The 25,551-nt window shown below is 36.5% G+C and overlaps 6 non-coding genes across 6 annotated transcripts; all 6 read right to left on the reverse strand.

The window, feature by feature from the left end:
• Positions 1-4,511: 4,511 nt before the first annotated feature.
• Positions 4,512-4,585, reverse strand: TRNAS-ACU (transfer RNA serine (anticodon ACU)). Its single transcript has one exon. It is a non-coding gene; the product is annotated as a tRNA-Ser (tRNA).
• Positions 4,586-6,850: 2,265 nt separating this feature from the next.
• On the reverse strand, positions 6,851-6,924 carry TRNAS-ACU (transfer RNA serine (anticodon ACU)). Its single transcript has one exon. It is a non-coding gene; the product is annotated as a tRNA-Ser (tRNA).
• Positions 6,925-12,685: 5,761 nt separating this feature from the next.
• On the reverse strand, positions 12,686-12,759 carry TRNAS-ACU (transfer RNA serine (anticodon ACU)). The gene has a single exon. It is a non-coding gene; the product is annotated as a tRNA-Ser (tRNA).
• A 5,737-nt stretch (positions 12,760-18,496) lies between these two features.
• On the reverse strand, positions 18,497-18,570 carry TRNAS-ACU (transfer RNA serine (anticodon ACU)). Its single transcript has one exon. It is a non-coding gene; the product is annotated as a tRNA-Ser (tRNA).
• Positions 18,571-23,138: 4,568 nt separating this feature from the next.
• TRNAS-ACU (transfer RNA serine (anticodon ACU)) lies at positions 23,139-23,212 on the reverse strand. The gene has a single exon. It is a non-coding gene; the product is annotated as a tRNA-Ser (tRNA).
• A 2,265-nt stretch (positions 23,213-25,477) lies between these two features.
• On the reverse strand, positions 25,478-25,551 carry TRNAS-ACU (transfer RNA serine (anticodon ACU)). Its single transcript has one exon. It is a non-coding gene; the product is annotated as a tRNA-Ser (tRNA).

A 25,551-nucleotide genomic window follows, 5' to 3' on the forward strand; every position in this document is an offset into this window, starting at 1 on the left:
TTGCTAGGCGCCGGCCGCACTGACGAGCGGACCCTCGGCGCCTAACAGTACCCCCCCCTTGAGGAGGGGTCAAGGAACCCCTAAATCCGGGTTTCTGAGGAAATTCCTGAAAAAATGCCCTTTTGAGCCTTGGGGCATGAAGGTCCTCATCTAGGACCCACGACCTTTCCTCAGGACCATAACCTCTCCAATGCACCAAAAAATAAAGCCGACCCCGGGACAGCTTGGAATCGAGAACCTTCTCAACCACGAACTCCTGCTGACCCTGTACAATAACTGGTGATCTCCCCTGAGGTTTTTTACGAGGAAATCTGCTAGATGAAACATATGGTTTGAGCAAAGAGCAATGGAAGGTATTTCCGATTCGTAACGTTTTTGGTAGCTGTAACCGGAAAGCAACTGGATTGACTTTTTTGATAATGAGAAATGGTCCAATCATAAGGCCTATGGGGAGGCAAAATATCCGCATTGCCCTTGGAAAACACATCCAAAAAATCTTGGTACTCTCCAGGAATATGTGCGGGCCTGGCAGCAGCTACTCGGATAGGAAGTGTAATACATTCTTTATCACAGATGGTACTCCATTGTAGAATCTCCCCAGACTGCCAATCTATGATGGGATTATGAAAGGCCAGCCAAGGGTGACCCAGAACCACAGGAACTGCTGGACAATGGGTAAGAAAAAACTCAATCTTTTCAGAATGTAGAGCTCCCACCGAGAGCAAAACAGGAGGTGTACATAGAGAAATAACCCCATTGGATAAGGGACTCCCATCTAAACCATGCATGGTGATACACCTACTTAAGGTTAACTGAGGAATACCTAAGGCCTTGGCCCATGTTAAGTCCATAAAGTTTCCTGCAGCTCCACTGTCCACAAAAGCAGAGACCGAGGAACAGAGGCTGTCATAAGAAACTTTAGCAGGAACCAATAGTGAATTATTTGAGGAGATGAGCTGTAGACCAAAGTGAACCCCCTCACTATTCACTTGGTCAGGAAGTTTCCCGACTTGTTTGGGCAACTACGGGCAAAATGTCCCTTACCTCCGCAGTACAAACACAGACCAGAATTTTGCCTCCTGGTTCTTTCTTCCGGAGACAATTTGGAGAGACCAATCTGCATAGGCTCCTCCATGTCTATCGGAACGGAAGAAACACAGGGAAAAGAAACTACAGATGCCCCTTTCTCAGTCCTCCGCTCTCTGAGCCGACGATCTATTTTAATAGAGAGCTCCATGAGTTTATCAAGGTTCTCAGGAGCGGGATACTGAAGGAGGCTGTCTTTTATAGATTCAGATAAGCCGAGGCGAAACTGACTGCGCAGGGCAGGATCATTCCAGCCACAGTCGTTCGACCAACGGCGAAACTCCGTACAATAATTCTCTGCAGGATTCCTACCCTGTCTTAGAGCACGCAACTGACTTTCTGCGGATGCCTCTCTATCAGGGTCGTCATACAATAGCCCTAAAGATTTCAAAAAAGCGTCTACAGACAATAAGGCCGGATCGTCTGTCTTTAAACCAAAAGCCCAGGTCTGAGGATCCCCCTGAAGCAGAGAAATTATAATTCCAACCCGCTGAGCCTCCGTACCTGAGGAAACTGGTCTTAAACGAAAATACAGTTTACAAGACTCTTTAAAATTAAAAAACTGTTTTCTATCCCCAGAAAAACGGTCAGGCAGATGCATTTTTGGTTCAGGGATGACCCTCGGGGAAGTCCGTAACAGATCTTCCTGTGAGCTCACCCGGAGGGACAGATCCTGAACCATCTGGGTAAGTTCCTGAATCTGACTAACCAAAAACTGGCCAGGATTTGGCCCAACACCGGTGGGATTCATGAGGCCGACAAAATTCTCCCTACTGGATAAGTGAAAAAATTAACTCCTGTTGAAATTTTTTCTTTTGTCTGGCCGGTGATAATGTTGCGCCGGTGATAATGTTACGATTCCTGTACTCCAGACTGGAGAAGATCTTATGGCAGAGATCTGAGTACAGGAATGAAATACAGGTTGTGGGAGCTGGAGAGCCTAGTAACCCCTGGCGCCCTAACTCCGTTGTCTCGCCCGTGTTATCAGAAATCCCCTGCGAGACTATGGTTGCTTGAGCCCATGGCAGCCGCGTTCGAAGGGCGGATTATGTCTGCCCAACCCCGATGCCCCCGCAGGTCTTAATGGGAGACAAGGGGAAGTCCGAGACAGGGAGATAACAAGGGGCCCTCTGACTAAGCAACCAAGCCAGGGGTTACAAGCTAACTTAACTAAATCAAAAGGTATGTGCGGACTAGCCGCCAGGGAAAAGGACAACCAAGGATCCACGGATCCGACACTCCTATCCGGCACCGCTGGACACCAGAGTGGATCTTGTGGAAGCGGAATCCTCCGCAAAGCACCAGAACTCAAAATAAACACAATAATAAATAGTAGCGGACAAGCCGCAACACACGGCTGCGCCGCGACTCACGAACACCACCAGATGTTAAAGGTGCTCGGTCAGACTCCAGGAACAGATGGTAACTTCCGAGTACTGGATCACTGAGAACAGGAACAAACGAACAGACCGGGACTGGGAACTCTCTCTGCAGCAGAATCAGGCAAACAGGAAGCTATCACCGGCGTCTGTGAGGAGTCCTGGGAGTGCTTTTAACAGAGAGTCTTCCAATCAGCTGTTTGGAGGCTGATTGGATTAAATGCCATGCAGCTGACAAGCTGCATGGCCAGGGAAACAGATGAGTGATAATTACAACATGCCGTGCAGCTGCATGCTACACAGCCAGGAAACCAGTGATGATATAAACTTAGACCCAGCAACGGGGAACACGATCCGACAGTGGCGTCCCCGTTGCTAGGCGCCGGCCGCACTGACGAGCGGACCCTCGGCGCCTAACATAAACAGACTTCCACATGAGAAAGCAGCAAGGATACAGTGGCGTTAATGTTTCCTGGTGTCAACCTGTATTATTTCAGTAGACATTGAATTGAGGATGCATCTTGCTGCCTTTCCAATGAAGCAAGTTTAATTTAGTAATAGGTGAAAAACCATCCCTACAAAGGTGTTAATCAGAGACTTGGCTTTGTGGACACTTTTCAAAGAACAAATTTGTTAGCATAAAAATAAAGCCAGAAAATGAAGAGCTGTTTAATCACTCAATTGGATTTTTTTTGCCAGCATATTTCTTTTTCTCTGCAACCCACTGCTAAATTGTGCTTCCTAGCTGTTTTTATAAAATCACTGAGTCAAATCTAACTACATCAGAGAAGGCCAGGTACCCTACAGCATAACAGGGGGTTTGAAATTTTGACTTGTCTACTTAAAGATCACCAAAATCTGATAACAAGGTCAATTACGTCCCTGGTTGGGATTGAACCACCAACCTTTTGGTTAGTAGCCGGACACACTAACCGATTGCGCCACAGAGACACTTTGCAAAAATTACATACTGACAAAGTCTAATAAGCATACATCTAGAACGTTTCCTAGAAAAACTTTAAAAAGTCAATAATCTGGAGAGTTTTTGTAAGATGTTTCTTCCATCAACCAATGAAGAAACACATTGGTACTTTCCCATGATGAGTGAGTGCTTCAGGATCTCTTGCACTTACATGTGCAGCAGAGTACTGCAATGGAAGCATGCTGGGCCCATAACCCAGAGGTAGGCAGATTGAAACTATCCTTTGCTATATGCATTTTTTTTGTTAATTTAAGTAATCAAAACTGGGATTGATATTTTTGCTCTTTTATTTTTACTTGAAGTACAATAACTTTTACCATTTTAATTTGTTTGAATAGTATATTGACAGTATAGTTTTCTTTAAAAAATCCACTTAATTTTCTTTACCCTATTATTAAAAGGGTAATTGACAAAAACAAACTACATTGTCACCAGAAGAGCAATACAAAATGTACAAGTGATATATTAAAATCATCTTTCCAGCTTGAATTTCAATGATGCATTGGGGCAACGATTTTGTGAGAAACATCTTTACCCTTAAATAAAGGTTTTCTTAATTCCTTACCTGTGTGCTAATTAGATATCACCTTGTTTTCACATTAAACAAACTTCCACATGTGAAAGCAGCAAGGATGCAGTGGCGTTAATGTTTCCTGGTGTCAACCTGTATTATTTCAGTAGAAATTGAAATGAGGATGCATCTTGCTGCCTTTCCAATGAAGCAAGTTTAATTTAGTAATAGGTGAAAAACCATCCCTACAAAGGTGTTAATCAGAGACTTGGCTTTGTGGACACTTTTCAGAGAACAAATTTGTTAGCATAAAAATAAAGCCAGAAAATGAAGAGCTGTTTAATCACTCAATTGGATTTTTTTTGCCAGCATATTTCTTTTTCTCTGCAACCCACTGCTAAATAGTGCTTCCTAGCTGTTTTTATAAAATCACTGAATCAAATCTAACTCTGATTACATCAGAGAAGGCCAGGTACCCTACACCATAACAGGGGGTTTGAAATTTTGACTTGTCTACTTAAAGATCACCAAAATTTGATAACAAGGTCAATTACGTCCCTGGGTGGGATTGAACCACCAACTTTTTGGTTAGTAGCCAAACACACTAACCGATTGCGCCACAGAGACACTTTGTAAAAAGTACATACTGACAAAGGCTAATAAGCATACATCTAGAACGTTTCCTAGAAAAACTTTAAAAAGTCAATAATCTGGAGAGTTTTTGTAAGATGTTTCTTCCATCAACCAACGAAGAAACACATTGGTACTTTCCCATGATGACTGAGTGCTTCAGGATCTCTTGCACTTACATGTGCAGCAGAGTACTGCAATGGAAGCATGCTGGGCCCATAACCCAGAGGTAGGCAGATTGAAACTATCCTTTGCTATATGCATTTTTTTTTGTTAATTTAAGTAATCAAAACTGGGATTGATATTTTTGCTCTTTTATTTTTACTTAAAGTACAATAACTTTTACCATTTTAATTTGTTTTAATAGTATATTGACAGTATAGTTTTCTTTAAAAAATCCACTTAATTTTCTTTACCCTATTATTAAAAGGGTAATTGACAAAAACAAACTACATTGTCACCAGAAGAGCAATACAAAATGTTCAAGTGATATATTAAAATCATCTTTCCAGCTTGAATTTCAATGATGCATTGGGGCAACGATTTTGTGAGAAACATCTTCACCCTTAAATAAAGATTTTCTTAATTCCTTACCTGTGTGCTAATTAGATATCACCTTGTTTTCACATTAAACAGACTTCTACATGAGAAAGCAGCAAGGATGCAGTGGCGTTAATGTTTCCTGGTGTCAACCTGTATTATTTCAGTAGACATTGAAATGAGGATGCATCTTGCTGCCTTTCCAATGAAGCAAGTTTAATTTAGTAATAGGTGAAAAACCATCCCTACAAAGGTGTTAATCAGAGACTTGGCTTTGTGGACACTTTTCAGAGAACAAATTTGTTAGCATAAAAATAAAGCCAGAAAATGAAGAGCTGTTTAATCACTCAATTGGATTTTTTTTGCCAGCATATTTCTTTTTCTCTACAACCCACTGCTAAATTGTGCTTCCTAGCTGTTTTTATAAAATCAATGAATCAAATCTAACTCTGATTACATCAGAGAAGGCCAGGTACCCTACACCATAACAGGGGGTTTGAAATTTTGACTTGTCTACTTAAAGATCACCAAAATCTGATAACAAGGTCAATTACGTCCCTGGGTTGGATTGAACCACCAACCTTTTGGTTAGTAGCCGGACACACTAACCGATTGCGCCACAGAGACACTTTGCAAAAGGTACTTACTGACAAAGGCTAATAAGCATACATCTAGAACGTTTCCTAGAAAAACTTTAAAAAGTCAATAATCTGGAGAGTTTTTGTAAGATGTTTCTTCCATCAACCAACGAAGAAACACATTGGTACTTTCCCATGATGACTGAGTGCTTCAGGATCTCTTGCACTTACATGTGCAGCAGAGTACTGCAATGGAAGCATGCTGGGCCCATAACCCAGAGGTAGGCACATTGAAACTATCCTTTGCTATATGCTTTTTTTTTTGTTAATTTAAGTAATCAAAACTGGGATTGATATTTTTGCTCTTTTATTTTTTCTTAAAGTACAATAACTTTTACCATTTTAATTTGTTTTAATAGTATATTGACAGTATAGTTTTCTTTAAAAAATCCACTTAATTTTCTTTACCCTATTATTAAAAGGGTAATTGACAAAAACAAACTACATTGTCACCAGAAGAGCAATACAAAATGTACAAGTGATATATTAAAATCATCTTTCCAGCTTGAATTTCAATGATGCATTGGGGCAACGATTTTGTGAGAAACATCTTCACCCTTAAATAAAGATTTTCTTAATTCCTTACCTGTGTGCTAATTAGATATCACCTTGTTTTCACATTAAACAGACTTCTACATGAGAAAGCAGCAAGGATGCAGTGGCGTTAATGTTTCCTGGTGTCAACCTGTATTATTTCAGTAGACATTGAAATGAGGATGCATCTTGCTGCCTTTCCAATGAAGCAAGTTTAATTTAGTAATAGGTGAAAAACCATCCCTACAAAGGTGTTAATCAGAGACTTGGCTTTGTGGACACTTTTCAGAGAACAAATTTGTTAGCATAAAAATAAAGCCAGAAATGAAGAGCTGTTTAATCACTCAATTGGATTTTTTTTGCCAGCATATTTCTTTTTCTCTGCAACCCACTGCTAAATTGTGCTTCCTAGCTGTTTTTATAAAATCAATGAATCAAATCTAACTCTGATTACATCAGAGAAGGCCAGGTACCCTACACCATAACAGGGGGTTTGAAATTTTGACTTGTCTACTTAAAGATCACCAAAATCTGATAACAAGGTCAGTTACGTCCCTGGGTGGGATTGAACCACCAACCTTTTGGTTAGTAGCCAGACACACTAACCGATTGCGCCACAGAGACACTTTGCAAAAACTACATTCTGACAAAGGCTAATAAGCATACATCTAGAACGTTTCCTAGAAAAACTTTAAAAAGTCAATAATCTGGAGAGTTTTTGTAAGATGTTTCTTCCATCAACCAACGAAGAAACACATTGGTACTTTCCCATGATGACTGAGTGCTTCAGGATCACTTGCACTTACATGTGCAGCAGAGTACTGCAATGGAAGCATGCTGGGCCCATAACCCAGAGGTAGGCAGATTGAAACTATCCTTTGCTATATGCATTTTTTTTTGTTAATTTAAGTAATCAAAACTGGGATTGATATTTTTGCTCTTTTATTTTTACTTGAAGTACAATAACTTTTACCATTTTAATTTGTTTGAATAGTATATTGACAGTATAGTTTTCTTTAAAAAATCCACTTAATTTTCTTTACCCTATTATTAAAAGGGTAATTGACAAAAACAAACTACATTGTCACCAGAAGAGCAATACAAAATGTACAAGTGATATATTAAAATCATCTTTCCAGCTTGAATTTCAATGATGCATTGGGGCAACGATTTTGTGAGAAACATCTTCACCCTTAAATAAAGATTTTCTTAATTCCTTACCTGTGTGCTAATTAGATATCACCTTGTTTTCACATTAAACAGACTTCTACATGAGAAAGCAGCAAGGATGCAGTGGCGTTAATGTTTCCTGGTGTCAACCTGTATTATTTCAGTAGACATTGAAATGAGGATGCATCTTGCTGCCTTTCCAATGAAGCAAGTTTAATTTAGTAATAGGTGAAAAACCATCCCTACAAAGGTGTTAATCAGAGACTTGGCTTTGTGGACACTTTTCAGAGAACAAATTTGTTAGCATAAAAATAAAGCCAGAAAATGAAGAGCTGTTTAATCACTCAATTGGATTTTTTTGCCAGCATATTTCTTTTTCTCTGCAACCCACTGCTAAATTGTGCTTTCTAGCTGTTTTTATAAAATCAATGAATCAAATCTAATTACATCAGAGAAGGCCAGGTACCCTACACCATAACAGGGGGTTTGAAATTTTGACTTGTCTACTTAAAGATCACCAAAACCTGATAACAAGGTCAATTACGTCCCTGGTTGGGATTGAACCACCAACCTTTTGGTTAGTAGCCGGACACACTAGCTGATTGCGCTACAGAGACACTTTGCAAAAAGTACATACTGACAAAGGCTAATAAGCATACATCTAGAACGTTTCCTAGAAAAACTTTAAAAAGTCAATAATCTGGAGAGTTTTTGTAAGATGTTTCTTCCATCAACCAACGAAGAAACACATTGGTACTTTCCCATGATGAGTGAGTGCTTCAGGATCTCTTGCACTTACATGTGCAGCAGAGTACTGCAATGGAAGCATGCTGGGCCCATAACCCAGAGGTAGGCAGATTGAAACTATCCTTTGCTATATGCATTTTTTTTTGTTAATTTAAGTAATCAAAACTGGGATTGATATTTTTGCTCTTTTATTTTTACTTAAAGTACAATAACTTTTACCATTTTAATTTGTTTTAATAGTATATTGACAGTATTGTTTTCTTTCAAAAATCCACTTAATTTTCTTTACCCTATTATTAAAATGGTAATTGACAAAAACAAACTACATTGCCACCAGAAGAGCAATACAAAATGTACAAGTGATATATTAAAATCATCTTTCCAGCTTGAATTTCAATGATGCATTGGGGCAACGATTTTGTGAGAAACATCTTCACCCTTAAATAAAGATTTTCTTAATTCCTTACCTGTGTGCTAATTAGATATCACCTTGTTTTCACATTAAACAGACTTCCACATGAGAAAGCAGCAAGGATACAGTGGCGTTAATGTTTCCTGGTGTCAACCTGTATTATTTCAGTAGACATTGAATTAAGGATGCATCTTGCTGCCTTTCCAATGAAGCAAGTTTAATTTAGTAATAGGTGAAAAACCATCCCTACAAAGGTGTTAATCAGAGACTTGGCTTTGTGGACACTTTTCAAAGAACAAATTTGTTAGCATAAAAATAAAGCCAGAAAATGAAGAGCTGTTTAATCACTCAATTGGATTTTTTTTGCCAGCATATTTCTTTTTCTCTGCAACCCACTGCTACATTGTGCTTCCTAGCTGTTTTTATAAAATCACTGAATCAAATCTAACTCTGATTACATCAGAGAAGGCCAGGTACCCTACACCATAACAGGGGGTTTGAAATTTTGACTTGTCTACTTAAAGATCACCAAAATCTGATAACAAGGTCAATTACGTCCCTGGGTGGGATTGAACCACCAACCTTTTGGTTAGTAGCCAGACACACTAACCGATTGCGCCACAGAGTCACTTTGTAAAAAGTACATACTGACAAAGGCTAATAAGCATACATCTAGAACGTTTCCTAGAAAAACTTTAAAAAGTCAATAATCTGGAGAGTTTTTGTAAGATGTTTCTTCCATCAACCAACGAAGAAACACATTGGTACTTTCCCATGATGACTGAGTGCTTCAGGATCTCTTGCACTTACATGTGCAGCAGAGTACTGCAATGGAAGCATGCTGGGCCCATAACCCAGAGGTAGGCAGATTGAAACTATCCTTTGCTATATGCATTTTTTTTTGTTAATTTAAGTAATCAAAACTGGGATTGATATTTTTGCTCTTTTATTTTTACTTGAAGTACAATAACTTTTACCATTTTAATTTGTTTGAATAGTATATTGACAGTATAGTTTTCTTTAAAAAATCCACTTAATTTTCTTTACCCTATTATTAAAAGGGTAATTGACAAAAACAAACTACATTGTCACCAGAAGAGCAATACAAAATGTACAAGTGATATATTAAAATCATCTTTCCAGCTTGAATTTCAATGATGCATTGGGGCAACGATTTTGTGAGAAACATCTTCACCCTTAAATAAAGATTTTCTTAATTCCTTACCTGTGTGCTAATTAGATATCACCTTGTTTTCACATTAAACAAACTTCCACATGAGAAAGCAGCAAGGATGCAGTGGCGTTAATGTTTCCTGGTGTCAACCTGTATTATTTCAGTAGAAATTGAAATGAGGATGCATCTTGCTGCCTTTCCAATGAAGCAAGTTTAATTTAGTAATAGGTGAAAAACCATCCCTACAAAGGTGTTAATCAGAGACTTGGCTTTGTGGACACTTTTCAGAGAACAAATTTGTTAGTATAAAAATAAAGCCAGAAAATGAAGAGCTGTTTAATCACTCAATTGGATTTTTTTTGCCAGCATATTTCTTTGTCTCTGCAACCCACTGCTAAATTGTGCTTCCTATCTGTTTTTATAAAATCACTGAATCAAATCTAACTCTGATTACATCAGAGAAGGCCAGGTACCCTACACCATAACAGGGGGTTTGAAATTTTGACTTGTCTACTTAAAGATCACCAAAATCTGATAACAAGGTCAATTACGTCCCTGGGTGGGATTGAACCACCAACCTTTTGTTAGTAGCCAGACACACTAACCGATTGCGCCACAGAGACACTTTGTTAAAAGTACTTACTGACAAAGGCTAATAAGCATACATCTAGAACGTTTCCTAGAAAAACTTTAAAAAGTCAATAATCTGGAGAGTTTTTGTAAGATGTTTCTTCCATCAACCAACGAAGAAACACATTGGTACTTTCCCATGATGACTGAGTGCTTCAGGATCTCTTGCACTTACATGTGCAGCAGAGTACTGCAATGGAAGCATGCTGGGCCCATAACCCCGAGGTAGGCAGATTGAAACTATCCTTTGCTATATGCATTTTTTTTGTTAATTTAAGTAATTAAAACTGGGATTGATATTTTTGCTCTTTTATTTTTACTTGAAGTACAATAACTTTTACCATTTTAATTTGTTTGAATAGTATATTGACAGTATAGTTTTCTTTAAAAAATCCACTTAATTTTCTTTACCCTATTATTAAAAGGGTAATTGACAAAAACAAACTACATTGTCACCAGAAGAGCAATACAAAATGTACAAGTGATATATTAAAATCATCTTTCCAGCTTGAATTTCAATGATGCATTGGGGCAACGATTTTGTGAGAAACATCTTTACCCTTAAATAAAGGTTTTCTTAATTCCTTACCTGTGTGCTAATTAGATATCACCTTGTTTTCACATTAAACAAACTTCCACATGTGAAAGCAGCAAGGATGCAGTGGCGTTAATGTTTCCTGGTGTCAACCTGTATTATTTCAGTAGAAATTGAAATGAGGATGCATCTTGCTGCCTTTCCAATGAAGCAAGTTTAATTTAGTAATAGGTGAAAAACCATCCCTACAAAGGTGTTAATCAGAGACTTGGCTTTGTGGACACTTTTCAGAGAACAAATTTGTTAGCATAAAAATAAAGCCAGAAAATGAAGAGCTGTTTAATCACTCAATTGGATTTTTTTTGCCAGCATATTTCTTTTTCTCTGCAACCCACTGCTAAATAGTGCTTCCTAGCTGTTTTTATAAAATCACTGAATCAAATCTAACTCTGATTACATCAGAGAAGGCCAGGTACCCTACACCATAACAGGGGGTTTGAAATTTTGACTTGTCTACTTAAAGATCACCAAAATCTGATAACAAGGTCAATTACATGCCTGGGTGGGATTGAACCACCAACCTTTTGGTTAATAGCCGTGCACACTAACTGATTGCGCCACAAAGACACTTTGCAAAAGTACATACTGACAAAGGCTAATAAGCATTCATCTAAAACGTTTCCTAGAAAAACTTTAAAAAGTCAATAATCTGGAGAGTTTTTGTAAAATGTTTCTTCCATCAACCAACGAAGAAACACATTGGTACTTTCCCATGATGAGTGAGTGCTTCAGGATCTCTTGCACTTACATGTGCAGCAGAGTACAGCAATGGAAGCATGCTGGGCCCAAAACCCAGCGGTAGGCAGATTGAAACTATCCTTTGCTATATGCATTTTTTTTTGTTCATTTAAGTAATCAAAACTGAGATTGATATTTTTGCTCTTTTATTTTTACTTAAAGTACAATAACTTTTACCATTTTAATTTGTTTTAATAGTATATTGACAGTATTGTTTTCTTTCAAAAATCCACTTCATTTTCTTTACCCTATTATTAAAATGGTAATTGACAAAAACAAACTACATTGTCACCAGAAGAGCAATACAAAATGTACAAGTGATATATTAAAATCATCTTTCCAGCTTGAATTTCAATGATGCATTGGGGCAACGATTTTGTGAGCAACATCTTCACCCTTAAATAAAGATTTTCTTAATTCCTTACCTGTGTGCTAATTAGATATCACCTTGTTTTCACATTAAACAGACTTCCACATGAGAAAGCAGCAAGGATACAGTGGCGTTAATGTTTCCTGGTGTCAACCTGTATTATTTCAGTAGACATTGAATTGAGGATGCATCTTGCTGCCTTTCCAATGAAGCAAGTTTAATTTAGTAATAGGTGAAAAACCATCCCTACAAAGGTGTTAATCAGAGACTTGGCTTTGTGGACACTTTTCAAAGAACAAATTTGTTAGCATAAAAATAAAGCCAGAAAATGAAGAGCTGTTTAATCACTCAATTGGATTTTTTTTTGCCAGCATATTTCTTTTTCTCTGCAACCCACTGCTAAATTGTGCTTCCTAGCTGTTTTTATAAAATCACTGAGTCAAATCTAACTACATCAGAGAAGGCCAGGTACCCTACACCATAACAGGGGGTTTGAAATTTTGACTTGTCTACTTAAAGATCACCAAAATCTGATAACAAGGTCAATTACGTCCCTGGGTGGGATTGAACCACCAACTTTTTGGTTAGTAGCCAAACACACTAACCTATTGCGCCACAGAGACACTTTGTAAAAAGTACATACTGACAAAGGCTAATAAGCATACATCTAGAACGTTTCCTAGAAAAACTTTAAAAAGTCAATAATCTGGAGAGTTTTTGTAAGATGTTTCTTCCATCAACCAACGAAGAAACACATTGGTACTTTCCCATGATGACTGAGTGCTTCAGGATCTCTTGCACTTACATGTGCAGCAGAGTACTGCAATGGAAGCATGCTGGGCCCATAACCCAGAGGTAGGCAGATTGAAACTATCCTTTGCTATATGCATTTTTTTTTGTTAATTTAAGTAATCAAAACTGGGATTGATATTTTTGCTCTTTTATTTTTACTTAAAGTACAATAACTTTTACCATTTTAATTTGTTTTAATAGTATATTGACAGTATAGTTTTCTTTAAAAAATCCACTTAATTTTCTTTACCCTATTATTAAAAGGGTAATTGACAAAAACAAACTACATTGTCACCAGAAGAGCAATACAAAATGTTCAAGTGATATATTAAAATCATCTTTCCAGCTTGAATTTCAATGATGCATTGGGGCAACGATTTTGTGAGAAACATCTTCACCCTTAAATAAAGATTTTCTTAATTCCTTACCTGTGTGCTAATTAGATATCACCTTGTTTTCACATTAAACAGACTTCTACATGAGAAAGCAGCAAGGATGCAGTGGCGTTAATGTTTCCTGGTGTCAACCTGTATTATTTCAGTAGACATTGAAATGAGGATGCATCTTGCTGCCTTTCCAATGAAGCAAGTTTAATTTAGTAATAGGTGAAAAACCATCCCTACAAAGGTGTTAATCAGAGACTTGGCTTTGTGGACACTTTTCAGAGAACAAATTTGTTAGCATAAAAATAAAGCCAGAAAATGAAGAGCTGTTTAATCACTCAATTGGATTTTTTTTGCCAGCATATTTCTTTTTCTCTACAACCCACTGCTAAATTGTGCTTCCTAGCTGTTTTTATAAAATCAATGAATCAAATCTAACTCTGATTACATCAGAGAAGGCCAGGTACCCTACACCATAACAGGGGGTTTGAAATTTTGACTTGTCTACTTAAAGATCACCAAAATCTGATAACAAGGTCAATTACGTCCCTGGGTTGGATTGAACCACCAACCTTTTGGTTAGTAGCCGGACACACTAACCGATTGCGCCACAGAGACACTTTGCAAAAGGTACTTACTGACAAAGGCTAATAAGCATACATCTAGAACGTTTCCTAGAAAAACTTTAAAAAGTCAATAATCTGGAGAGTTTTTGTAAGATGTTTCTTCCATCAACCAACGAAGAAACACATTGGTACTTTCCCATGATGACTGAGTGCTTCAGGATCTCTTGCACTTACATGTGCAGCAGAGTACTGCAATGGAAGCATGCTGGGCCCATAACCCAGAGGTAGGCAGATTGAAACTATCCTTTGCTATATGCATTTTTTTTTGTTAATTTAAGTAATCAAAACTGGGATTGATATTTTTGCTCTTTTATTTTTTCTTAAAGTACAATAACTTTTACCATTTTAATTTGTTTTAATAGTATATTGACAGTATAGTTTTCTTTAAAAAATCCACTTAATTTTCTTTACCCTATTATTAAAAGGGTAATTGACAAAAACAAACTACATTGTCACCAGAGGAGCAATACAAAATGTACAAATGATATATTAAAATCATCTTTCCAGCTTGAATTTCAATGATGCATTGGGGCAACGATTTTGTGAGAAACATCTTCACCCTTAAATAAAGATTTTCTTAATTCCTTACCTGTGTGCTAATTAGATATCACCTTGTTTTCACATTAAACAGACTTCTACATGAGAAAGCAGCAAGGATGCAGTGGCGTTAATGTTTCCTGGTGTCAACCTGTATTATTTCAGTAGACATTGAAATGAGGATGCATCTTGCTGCCTTTCCAATGAAGCAAGTTTAATTTAGTAATAGGTGAAAAACCATCCCTACAAAGGTGTTAATCAGAGACTTGGCTTTGTGGACACTTTTCAGAGAACAAATTTGTTAGCATAAAAATAAAGCCAGAAATGAAGAGCTGTTTAATCACTCAATTGGATTTTTTTTGCCAGCATATTTCTTTTTCTCTGCAACCCACTGCTAAATTGTGCTTCCTAGCTGTTTTTATAAAATCAATGAATCAAATCTAACTCTGATTACATCAGAGAAGGCCAGGTACCCTACACCATAACAGGGGGTTTGAAATTTTGACTTGTCTACTTAAAGATCACCAAAATCTGATAACAAGGTCAGTTACGTCCCTGGGTGGGATTGAACCACCAACCTTTTGGTTAGTAGCCGGACACACTAACCGATTGCGCCACAGAGACACTTTGCAAAAAGTACATTCTGACAAAGGCTAATAAGCATACATCTAGAACGTTTCCTAGAAAAACTTTAAAAAGTCAATAATCTGGAGAGTTTTTGTAAGATGTTTCTTCCATCAACCAACGAAGAAACACATTGGTACTTTCCCATGATGACTGAGTGCTTCAGGATCTCTTGCACTTACATGTGCAGCAGAGTACTGCAATGGAAGCATGCTGGGCCCATAACCCAGAGGTAGGCAGATTGAAACTATCCTTTGCTATATGCATTTTTTTTGTTAATTTAAGTAATCAAAACTGGGATTGATATTTTTGCTCTTTCATTTTTACTTAAAGTACAATAACTTTTACCATTTTAATTTGTTTTAATAGTATATTGACAGTATAGTTTTCTTTAACAAATCCACTTAATTTTCTTTACCCTATTATTAAAAGGGTAATTGACAAAAACAAACTACATTGTCACCAGAAGAGCAATACAAAATGTACAAGTGATATATTAAAATCATCTTTCCAGCTTGAATTTCAATGATGCATTGGGGCAACGATTTTGTGAGAAACATCTTCACCCTTAAATAAAGATTTTCTTAATTCCTTACCTGTGTGCTAATTAGATATCACCTTGTTTTCACATTAAACAGACTTCTACATGAGAAAGCAGCAAGGATGCAGTGGCGTTAATGTTTCCTGGTGTCAACCTGTATTATTTCAGTAGACATTGAAATGAGGATGCATCTTGCTGCCTTTCCAATGAAGCAAGTTTAATTTAGTAATAGGTGAAAAACCATCCCTACAAAGGTGTTAATCAGAGACTTGGCTTTGTGGACACTTTTCAGAGAACAAATTTGTTAGCATAAAAATAAAGCCAGAAAATGAAGAGCTGTTTAATCACTCAATTGGATTTTTTTTGCCAGCATATTTCTTTTTCTCTGCAACCCACTGCTAAATTGTGATTCCTAGCTGTTTTTATAAAATCAATGAATCAAATCTAACTCTGATTACATCAGAGAAGGCCAGGTACCCTACACCATAACAGGGGGTTTGAAATTTTGACTTGTCTACTTAAAGATCACCAAAATCTGATAACAAGGTCAATTACGTCCCTGGGTGGGATTGAACCACCAACCTTTTGGTTAGTAGCCGGACACACTAACCGATTGCGCCACAGAGACACTTTGCAAAAAGTACATACTGACAAAGGCTAATAAGCATACATCTAGAACGTTTCCTAGAAAAACTTTAAAAAGTCAATAATCTGGAGAGTTTTTGTAAGATGTTTCTTCCATCAACCAACGAAGAAACACATTGGTACTTTCCCATGATGAGTGAGTGCTTCAGGATCTCTTGCACTTACATGTGCAGCAGAGTACTGCAATGGAAGCATGCTGGGCCCATAACCCAGAGGTAGGCAGATTAAAACTATCCTCTGCTATATGCATTTTTTTTGTTAATTAAAGTAATCCAAAACTGGGATTGATATTTTTGCTCTTTTATTTTTCATTAAAGTACAATAACTTTTACCATTTTAATTTGTTTTAATAGTATATTGAAAGTATTTTTTTCTTTTAAAAATCCACTTAATTTTCTTTACCCTATTATTAAAATGGTAATTGACAAAAACAAACTACATTGTCACCAGAAGAGCAATACAAAATGTACAAGTGATATATTAAAATCATCTTTCCAGCTTGAATTTCAATGATGCATTGGGGCAACGATTTTGTGAGAAACATTTTCACCCTTAAATAAAGATTTTCTTAATTCCTTACCTGTGTGCTAATTAGATATCACCTTGTTTTCACATTAAACAGACTTCCACATGAGAAAGCAGCAAGGATGCAGTGGCGTTAATGTTTCCTGGTGTCAACCTGTATTATTTCAGTAGACATTGAAATGAGGATGCATCTTGCTGCCTTTCCAATGAAGCAAGTTTAATTTAGTAATAGGTGAAAAACCATCCTTACAAAGGTGTTCATCAGAGACTTGGCTTTGTGGACACTTTTCAGAGAACAAATTTGTTAGCATAAAAATAAAGCCAGAAAATGAAGAGCTGTTTAATCACTCAATTGGATTTTTTTGCCAGCATATTTCTTTTTCTCTGCAACCCACTGCTAAATTGTGCTTCCTAGCTGTTTTTATAAAATCACTGAATCAAATCTAACTCTGATTACATCAGAGAAGGCCAGGTACCCTACACCATAAGAGGGGGTTTGATATTTTGACTTGTCTACTTAAAGATCACCAAAATCTGATAACAAAGTCAATTACGTCCCTGGGTGGGATTGAACCACCAACCTTTTGGTTAATAGCCATACACACTAACTGATTGCGCCACAGAGACACTTTGCAAAAGTGCATACTGACAAAGGCTAATAAGCATTCATCTAAAACGTTTCCTAGAAAAACTTTAAAAAGTCAATAATCTGGAGAGTTTTTGTAAAATGTTTCTTCCATCAACCAACGAAGAAACACATTGGTACTTTCCCATGATGAGTGAGTGCTTCAGGATCTCTTGCACTTACATGTGCAGCAGAGTACTGCAATGGAAGCATGCTGGGCCCATAACCCAGAGGTAGGCAGATTGAAACTGTCCTTTGCTATATGCATTTTTTTTGTTAATTTAAGTAATCAAAACTGGGATTGATATTTTTGCTCTTTTATTTTTACTTGAAGTACAATAACTTTTACCATTTTAATTTGTTTAAATCCACTTAATTTTCTTTACCCTATTATTAAAAGGGTAATTGACAAAAACAAACTACATTGTCACCAGAAGAGCAATACAAAATGTACAAGTGATATATTAAAATCATCTTTCCAGCTTGAATTTCAATGATGCATTGGGGCAACGATTTTGTGAGAAACATCTTCACCCTTAAATAAAGATTTTCTTAATTCCTTACCTGTGTGCTAATTAGATATCACCTTGTTTTCACATTAAACAGACTTCCACATGAGAAAGCAGCAAGGATGCAGTGGCGTTAATGTTTCCTGGTGTCAACCCGTATTATTTCAGTAGACATTGAAATGAGGATGCATCTTGCTGCCTTTCCAATGAAGCAAATTTAATTTAGTAATAGGTGAAAAACCATCCCTACAAAGGTGTTAATCAGAGACTTGGCTTTGTGGACACTTTTCAGAGAACAAATTTGTTAGCATAAAAATAAAGCCAGAAAATGAAGAGCTGTTTAATCACTCAATTGGATTTTTTTGCCAGCATATTTCTTTTTCTCTGCAACCCACTGCTAAATTGTGCTTCCTAGCTGTTTTTATAAAATCACTGAATCAAATCTAACTCTGATTACATCAGAGAAGGCCAGGTACCCTACACCATAAGAGGGGGTTTGAAATTTTGACTTGTCTACTTAAAGATCACCAAAATCTGATAACAAGGTCAATTATGTCCCTGGGTGGGATTGAACCACCAACCTTTTGGTTAGTAGCCGGACACACTAACCGATTGCGCCACAGAGACACTTCACAAAAAGTACCTACTGACAAAGGCTAATAAGCATACATCTAGAACGTTCCCTAGAAAAACTTTAAAAAGTCAATAATCTGGAGAGTTTTTGTAAAATGTTTCTTCCATCAACCAACGAAGAAACACATTGGTACTTTCCCATGATGAGTGAGTGCTTCAGGATCTCTTGCACTTACATGTGCAGCAGAGTACTGCAATGGAAGCATGCTGGGCCCATAACCCAGAGGTAGGCAGATTGAAACTGTCCTTTGCTATATGCATTTTTTTTGTTAATTTAAGTAATCAAAACTGGGATTGATATTTTTGCTCTTTTATTTTTACTTGAAGTACAATAACTTTTACCATTTTAATTTGTTTAAATCCACTTAATTTTCTTTACCCTATTATTAAAAGGGTAATTGACAAAAACAAACTACATTGTCACCAGAAGAGCAATACAAAATGTACAAGTGATATATTAAAATCATCTTTCCAGCTTGAATTTCAATGATGCATTGGGGCAACGATTTTGTGAGAAACATCTTCACCCTTAAATAAAGATTTTCTTAAATCCTTACCTGTGTGCTAATTAGATATCACCTTGTTTTCACATTAAACAGACTTCCACATGAGAAAGCAGCAAGGATGCAGTGGCGTTAATGTTTCCTGGTGTCAACCCGTATTATTTCAGTAGACATTGAAATGAGGATGCATCTTGCTGCCTTTCCAATTAAGCAAATTTAATTTAGTAATAGGTGAAAAACCATCCCTACAAAGGTGTTAATCAGAGACTTGGCTTTGTGGACACTTTTCAGAGAACAAATTTGTTAGCATAAAAATAAAGCCAGAAAATGAAGAGCTGTTTAATCACTCAATTGGATTTTTTTGCCAGCATATTTCTTTTTCTCTGCAACCCACTGCTAAATTGTGCTTCCTAGCTGTTTTTATAAAATCACTGAATCAAATCTAACTCTTATTACATCAGAGAAGGCCAGGTACCCTACACCATAAGAGGGAGTTTGAAATTTTGACTTGTCTACTTAAAGATCACCAAAATCTGATAACAAGGTCAATTACGTCTCTGGGTGGGATTGAACCACCAACCTTTTGGTTAATAGCCATACACACTAACTGATTGCGCCACAGAGACACTTTGCAAAAGTACATACTGACAAAGGCTAATAAGCATTCATCTAAAACGTTTCCTAGAAAAACTTTAAAAATTCAATAATCTGGAGAGTTTATGTAAGATGTTTCTTCCATCAACCAACGAAGAAACACATTGGTACTTTCCCATGATGAGTGAGTGCTTCAGGATCTACTGCACTTACATGTGCAGCAGAGTACAGCAATGGAAGCATGCTGGGCACATAACCCAGAGGTAGGCAGATTGAAACTATCCTCTGCTATATGCATTTTTTTTTTGTTAATTAAAGTAATCCAAAACTGGGATTGATATTTTGGCTCTTTTATTTTTACTTACAGTACAATAACTTTTACCATTTTAATTTGTTTTAATAGTATATTGACAGTATTGTTTTCTTTCAAAAATCCACTTAATTTTCTTTACCCTATTATTAAAATGGTAATTGACAAAAACAAACTACATTGTCACCAGAAGAGCAATACAAAATGTACAAGTGATATATTAAAATCATCTTTCCAGCTTGAATTTCAATGATGCATTGGGGCAACGATTTTGTGAGAAACATTTTCACCCTTAAATAAAGATTTTCTTAATTCCTTACCTGTGTGCTAATTAGATATCACCTTGTTTTCACATTAAACAGACTTCCACATGAGAAAGCAGCAAGGATGCAGTGGCGTTAATGTTTCCTGGTGTCAACCTGTATTATTTCAGTAGACATTGAAATGAGGATGCATCTTGCTGCCTTTCCAATGAAGCAAGTTTAATTTAGTAATAGGTGAAAAACCATCCTTACAAAGGTGTTAATCAGAGACTTGGCTTTGTGGACACTATTCAGAGAACAAATTTGTTAGCATAAAAATAAAGCCAGAAAATGAAGAGCTGTTTAATCACTCAATTGGATTTTTTTGCCAGCATATTTCTTTTTCTCTGCAACCCACTGCTAAATTGTGCTTCCTAGCTGTTTTTATAAAATCACTGAATCAAATCTAACTCTGATTACATCAGAGAAGGCCAGGTACCCTACACCATAAGAGGGGGTTTGAAATTTTGACTTGTCTACTTAAAGATCACCAAAATCTGATAACAAGGTCAATTACGTCTCTGGGTGGGATTGAACCACCAACCTTTTGGTTAATAGCCATACACACTAACTGATTGCGCCACAGAGACACTTTGCAAAAGTACATACTGACAAAGGCTAATAAGCATTCATCTAAAACGTTTCCTAGAAAAACTTTAAAAATTCAATAATCTGGAGAGTTTATGTAAGATGTTTCTTCCATCAACCAACGAAGAAACACATTGGTACTTTCCCATGATGAGTGAGTGCTTCAGGATCTACTGCACTTACATGTGCAGCAGAGTACAGCAATGGAAGCATGCTGGGCACATAACCCAGAGGTAGGCAGATTGAAACTATCCTCTGCTATATGCATTTTTTTTGTTAATTAAAGTAATCCAAAACTGGGATTGATATGTTGGCTCTTTTATTTTTACTTACAGTACAATAACTTTTACCATTTTAATTTGTTTTAATAGTATATTGACAGTATTGTTTTCTTTCAAAAATCCACTTAATTTTCTTTACCCTATTATTAAAATGGTAATTGACAAAAACAAACTACATTGTCACCAGAAGAGCAATACAAAATGTACAAGTGATATATTAAAATCATCTTTCCAGCTTGAATTTCAATGATGCATTGGGGCAACGATTTTGTGAGAAACATTTTCACCCTTAAATAAAGAGTTTCTTAATTCCTTACCTGTGTGCTAATTAGATATCACCTTGTTTTCACATTAAACAGACTTCCACATGAGAAAGCAGCAAGGATGCAGTGGCGTTAATGTTTCCTGGTGTCAACCTGTATTATTTCAGTAGACATTGAAATGAGGATGCATCTTGCTGCCTTTCCAATGAAGCAAGTTTAATTTAGTAATAGGTTAAAAACCATCCTTACAAAGGTGTTAATCAGAGACTTGGCTTTGTGGACACTTTTCAGAGAACAAATTTGTTAGCATAAAAATAAAGCTAGAAAATTAAGAGCTGTTTAATCACTCAATTGGATTTTTTTTGCCAGCATATTTCTTTTTCTCTGCAACCCACTGCTAAATTGTGCTTCCTAGCTGTTTTTATAAAATCACTGAATCAAATCTAACTCTGATTACATCAGAGAAGGCCAGGTACCCTACACCAGAACAGGGGGTTTGAAATTTTGACTTGTCTACTTAAAGATCACCAAAATCTGATAACAAGGTCAATTACGTCCCTGGGTGTGATTGAACCACCAACCTTTTGGTTAATAGCCATGCACACTAACTGATTGCGCCACAGAGACACTTTGCGAAAGTCCATACTGACAAAGGCTAATAAGCATTCATCTAAAACGTTTCCTAGAAAAACTTTAAAAAGTCAATAATCTGGAGAGTTTTTGTAAGATGTTTCTTCCATCAACCAACGAAGAAACACATTGGTACTTTCCCATGATGAGTGAGTGCTTCAGGATCTCTTGCACTTACATGTGCAGCAGAGTACTGCAATGGAAGCATGCTGGGCCCATTACCCAGAGGTAGGCAGATTGAAACTATCCTCTGCTATATGCATTTTTTTTGTTAATTAAAGTAATCCAAAACTGGGATTGATATGTTAGCTATTTTATGTTTACTTAAAGTACAATAACTTTTACCATTTTAATTTGTTTTAATAGTATATTGACAGTATTGTTTTCTTTCAAAAATCCACTTAATTTTCTTTACCCTATTATTAAAATGGTAATTGACAAAAACAAACTACATTGTCACCAGAAGAGCAATACAAAATGTACAAGTGATATATTAAAATCATCTTTCCAGCTTGAATTTCAATGATGCATTGGGGCAACGATTTTGTGAGAAACATCTTCACCCTTAAATAAAGATTTTCTTAATTCCTTACCTGTGTGCTAATTAGATATCACCTTGTTTTCACATTAAACAGACTTCCACATGAGAAAGCAGCAAGGATGCAGTGGCGTTAATGTTTCCTGGTGTCAACCTGTATTATTTCAGTAGAAATTGAAATGAGGATGCATCTTGCTGCCTTTCCAATGAAGCAAGTTTAATTTAGTAATAGGTGAAAAACCATACCTACAAAGGTGTTAATCAGAGACTTGGCTTTGTGGACACTTTTCAGAGAACAAATTTGTTAGCATAAAAATAAAGCCAGAAAATGAAGAGCTGTTTAATCACTCAATTGGATTTTTTTTCCAGCATATTTCTTTTTCTCTGCAACCCACTGCTAAATTGTGCTTCCTAGCTGTTTTTATAAAATCACTGAATCAAATCTAACTCTGATTACATCAGAGAAGGCCAGGTACCCTACACCATAACAGGGGGTTTGAAATTTTGACTTGTCTACTTAAAGATCACCAAAATCTGATAACAAGGTCAATTACGTCCCTGGGTGGGATTGAACCACCAACCTTTTGGTTAGTAGCCAGACACACTAACCGATTGCGCCACAGAGACACTTTGTAAAAAGTAAGTACTGACAAAGGCTAATAAGCATACATCTAGAACGTTTCCTAGAAAAACTTTAAAAAGTCAATAATCTGGAGAGTTTTTGTAAGATGTTTCTTCCATCAACCAACGAAGAAACACATTGGTACTTTCCCATGATGAGTGAGTGCTTCAGGATCTCTTGCACTTACATGTGCAGCAGAGTACTGCAATGGAAGCATGCTGGGCCCATAACCCAGAGGTAGGCATATTGAAACTATCCTTTGCTATATGCATTTTTTTTTGTTAATTTAAGTAATCAAAACTGGGATTGATATTTTTGCTCTTTTATTTTTACTTAAAGTACAATAACTTTTACCATTTTAATTTGTTTTAATAGTATATTGACAGTATAATTATTTTTTAAAAAATCCACTTAATTTTCTTTACCCTATTATTAAAAGGGTAATTGACAAAAACAAACTACATTGTCACCAGAAGAGCAATACAAAATGTACAAGTGATATATTAAAATCATCTTTCCAGCTTGAATTTCAATGATGCATTGGGGCAACGATTTTGTGAGAAACATCTTCACCCTTAAATAAAGATTTTCTTAATTCCTTACCTGTGTGCTAATTAGATATCACCTTGTTTTCACATTAAACAGACTTCTACATGAGAAAGCAGCAAGGATGCAGTGGCGTTAATGTTTCCTGGTGTCAACCTGTATTATTTCAGTAGACATTGAAATGAGGATGCATCTTACTGCCTTTCCAATGAAGCAAGTTTAATTTAGTAATAGGTGAAAAACCATCCCTACAAAGGTGTTAATCAGAGACTTGGCTTTGTGGACACTTTTCAGAGAACAAATTTGTTAGCATAAAAATAAAGCCAGAAAATGAAGAGCTGTTTAATCACTCAATTGGATTTTTTTTGCCAGCATATTTCTTTTTCTCTGCAACCCACTGCTAAATTGTGCTTCCTAGCTGTTTTTATAAAATCACTGAATCAAATCTAACTCTGATTACATCAGAGAAGGCCAGGTACCCTACACCATAAGAGGGGGTTTGAAATTTTGACTTGTCTACTTAAAGATCACCAAAATCTGATAACAAGTTCAATTACTTCCCTGGGTGGGATTGAACCACCAACCTTTTGGTTAGTAGCCAGACACACTACCCGATTGCGCCACAAAGACACTTTGCAAAAAGTATATACTGACAAAGGCTAATAAGCATACATCTAGAACGTTTCCTAGAAAAACTTTAAAAAGTTAATAAGCTGGAGAGTTTTTGTAAGATGTTTCTTCCATCAACCAACGAAGAAACACATTGGTACTTTCCCATGATGAGTGAGTGCTTCAGGATCTCTTGCACTTACATGTGCAGCAGAGTACTGCAATGGAAGCATGCTGGGCCCATAACCCAGAGGTAGGCAGATTGAAACTATCCTTTGCTATATGCATTTTTTTTGTTAATTTAAGTAATCAAAACTGGGATTGATATTTTTGCTCTTTTATTTTTACTTAAAGTACAATAACTTTTACCATTTTAATTTGTTTTAATAGTATATTGACAGTATAGTTTTCTTTAAAAAATCCACTTAATTTTCTTTACCCTATTATTAAAAGGGTAATTGACAAAAACAAACTACATTGTCACCAGAAGAGCAATACAAAATGTACAAGTGATATATTAAAATCATCTTTCCAGCTTGAATTTCAATGATGCATTGGGGCAACGATTTTGTGAGAAACATCTTCACCCTTAAATAAAGATTTTCTTAATTCCTTACCTGTGTGCTAATTAGATATCACCTTGTTTTCACATTAAACAGACTTCTACATGAGAAAGCAGCAAGGATGCAGTGGCGTTAATGTTTCCTGGTGTCAACCTGTATTATTTCAGTAGACATTGAAATGAGGATGCATCTTGCTGCCTTTCCAATGAAGCAAGTTTAATTTAGTTATAGGTGAAAAACCATCCCTACAAAGGTGTTAATCAGAGACTTGGCTTTGTGGATACTTTTTAGAGAACAAATTTGTTAGCATAAAAATAAAGGCAGAAAATGAAGAGCTGTTTAATCACTCAATTGGATTTTTCTGCCAGCATATTTTTTTTCTCTGCAACCCATTGCTAAATTGTGCTTCCTAGCTGTTTTTTATAAAATCACTGAATCAAATCTAACTCTGATTACATCAGAGAAGGCCAGGTACCCTACACCATAAGAGGGGGTTTGAAATTTTGACTTGTCTACTTAAATATCACCAAAACCTGATCACAAGGTCAATTATGTCCCTGGGTGGGATTGAACCACCAACCTTTTGGTTAGTAGCCAGACACACTAACCGATTGCGCCACAGAGAC

Source organism: Pseudophryne corroboree, unplaced genomic scaffold (genome assembly GCF_028390025.1).
Source record: "Pseudophryne corroboree isolate aPseCor3 unplaced genomic scaffold, aPseCor3.hap2 scaffold_478, whole genome shotgun sequence".
NCBI lineage: Eukaryota > Metazoa > Chordata > Amphibia > Anura > Myobatrachidae > Pseudophryne > Pseudophryne corroboree.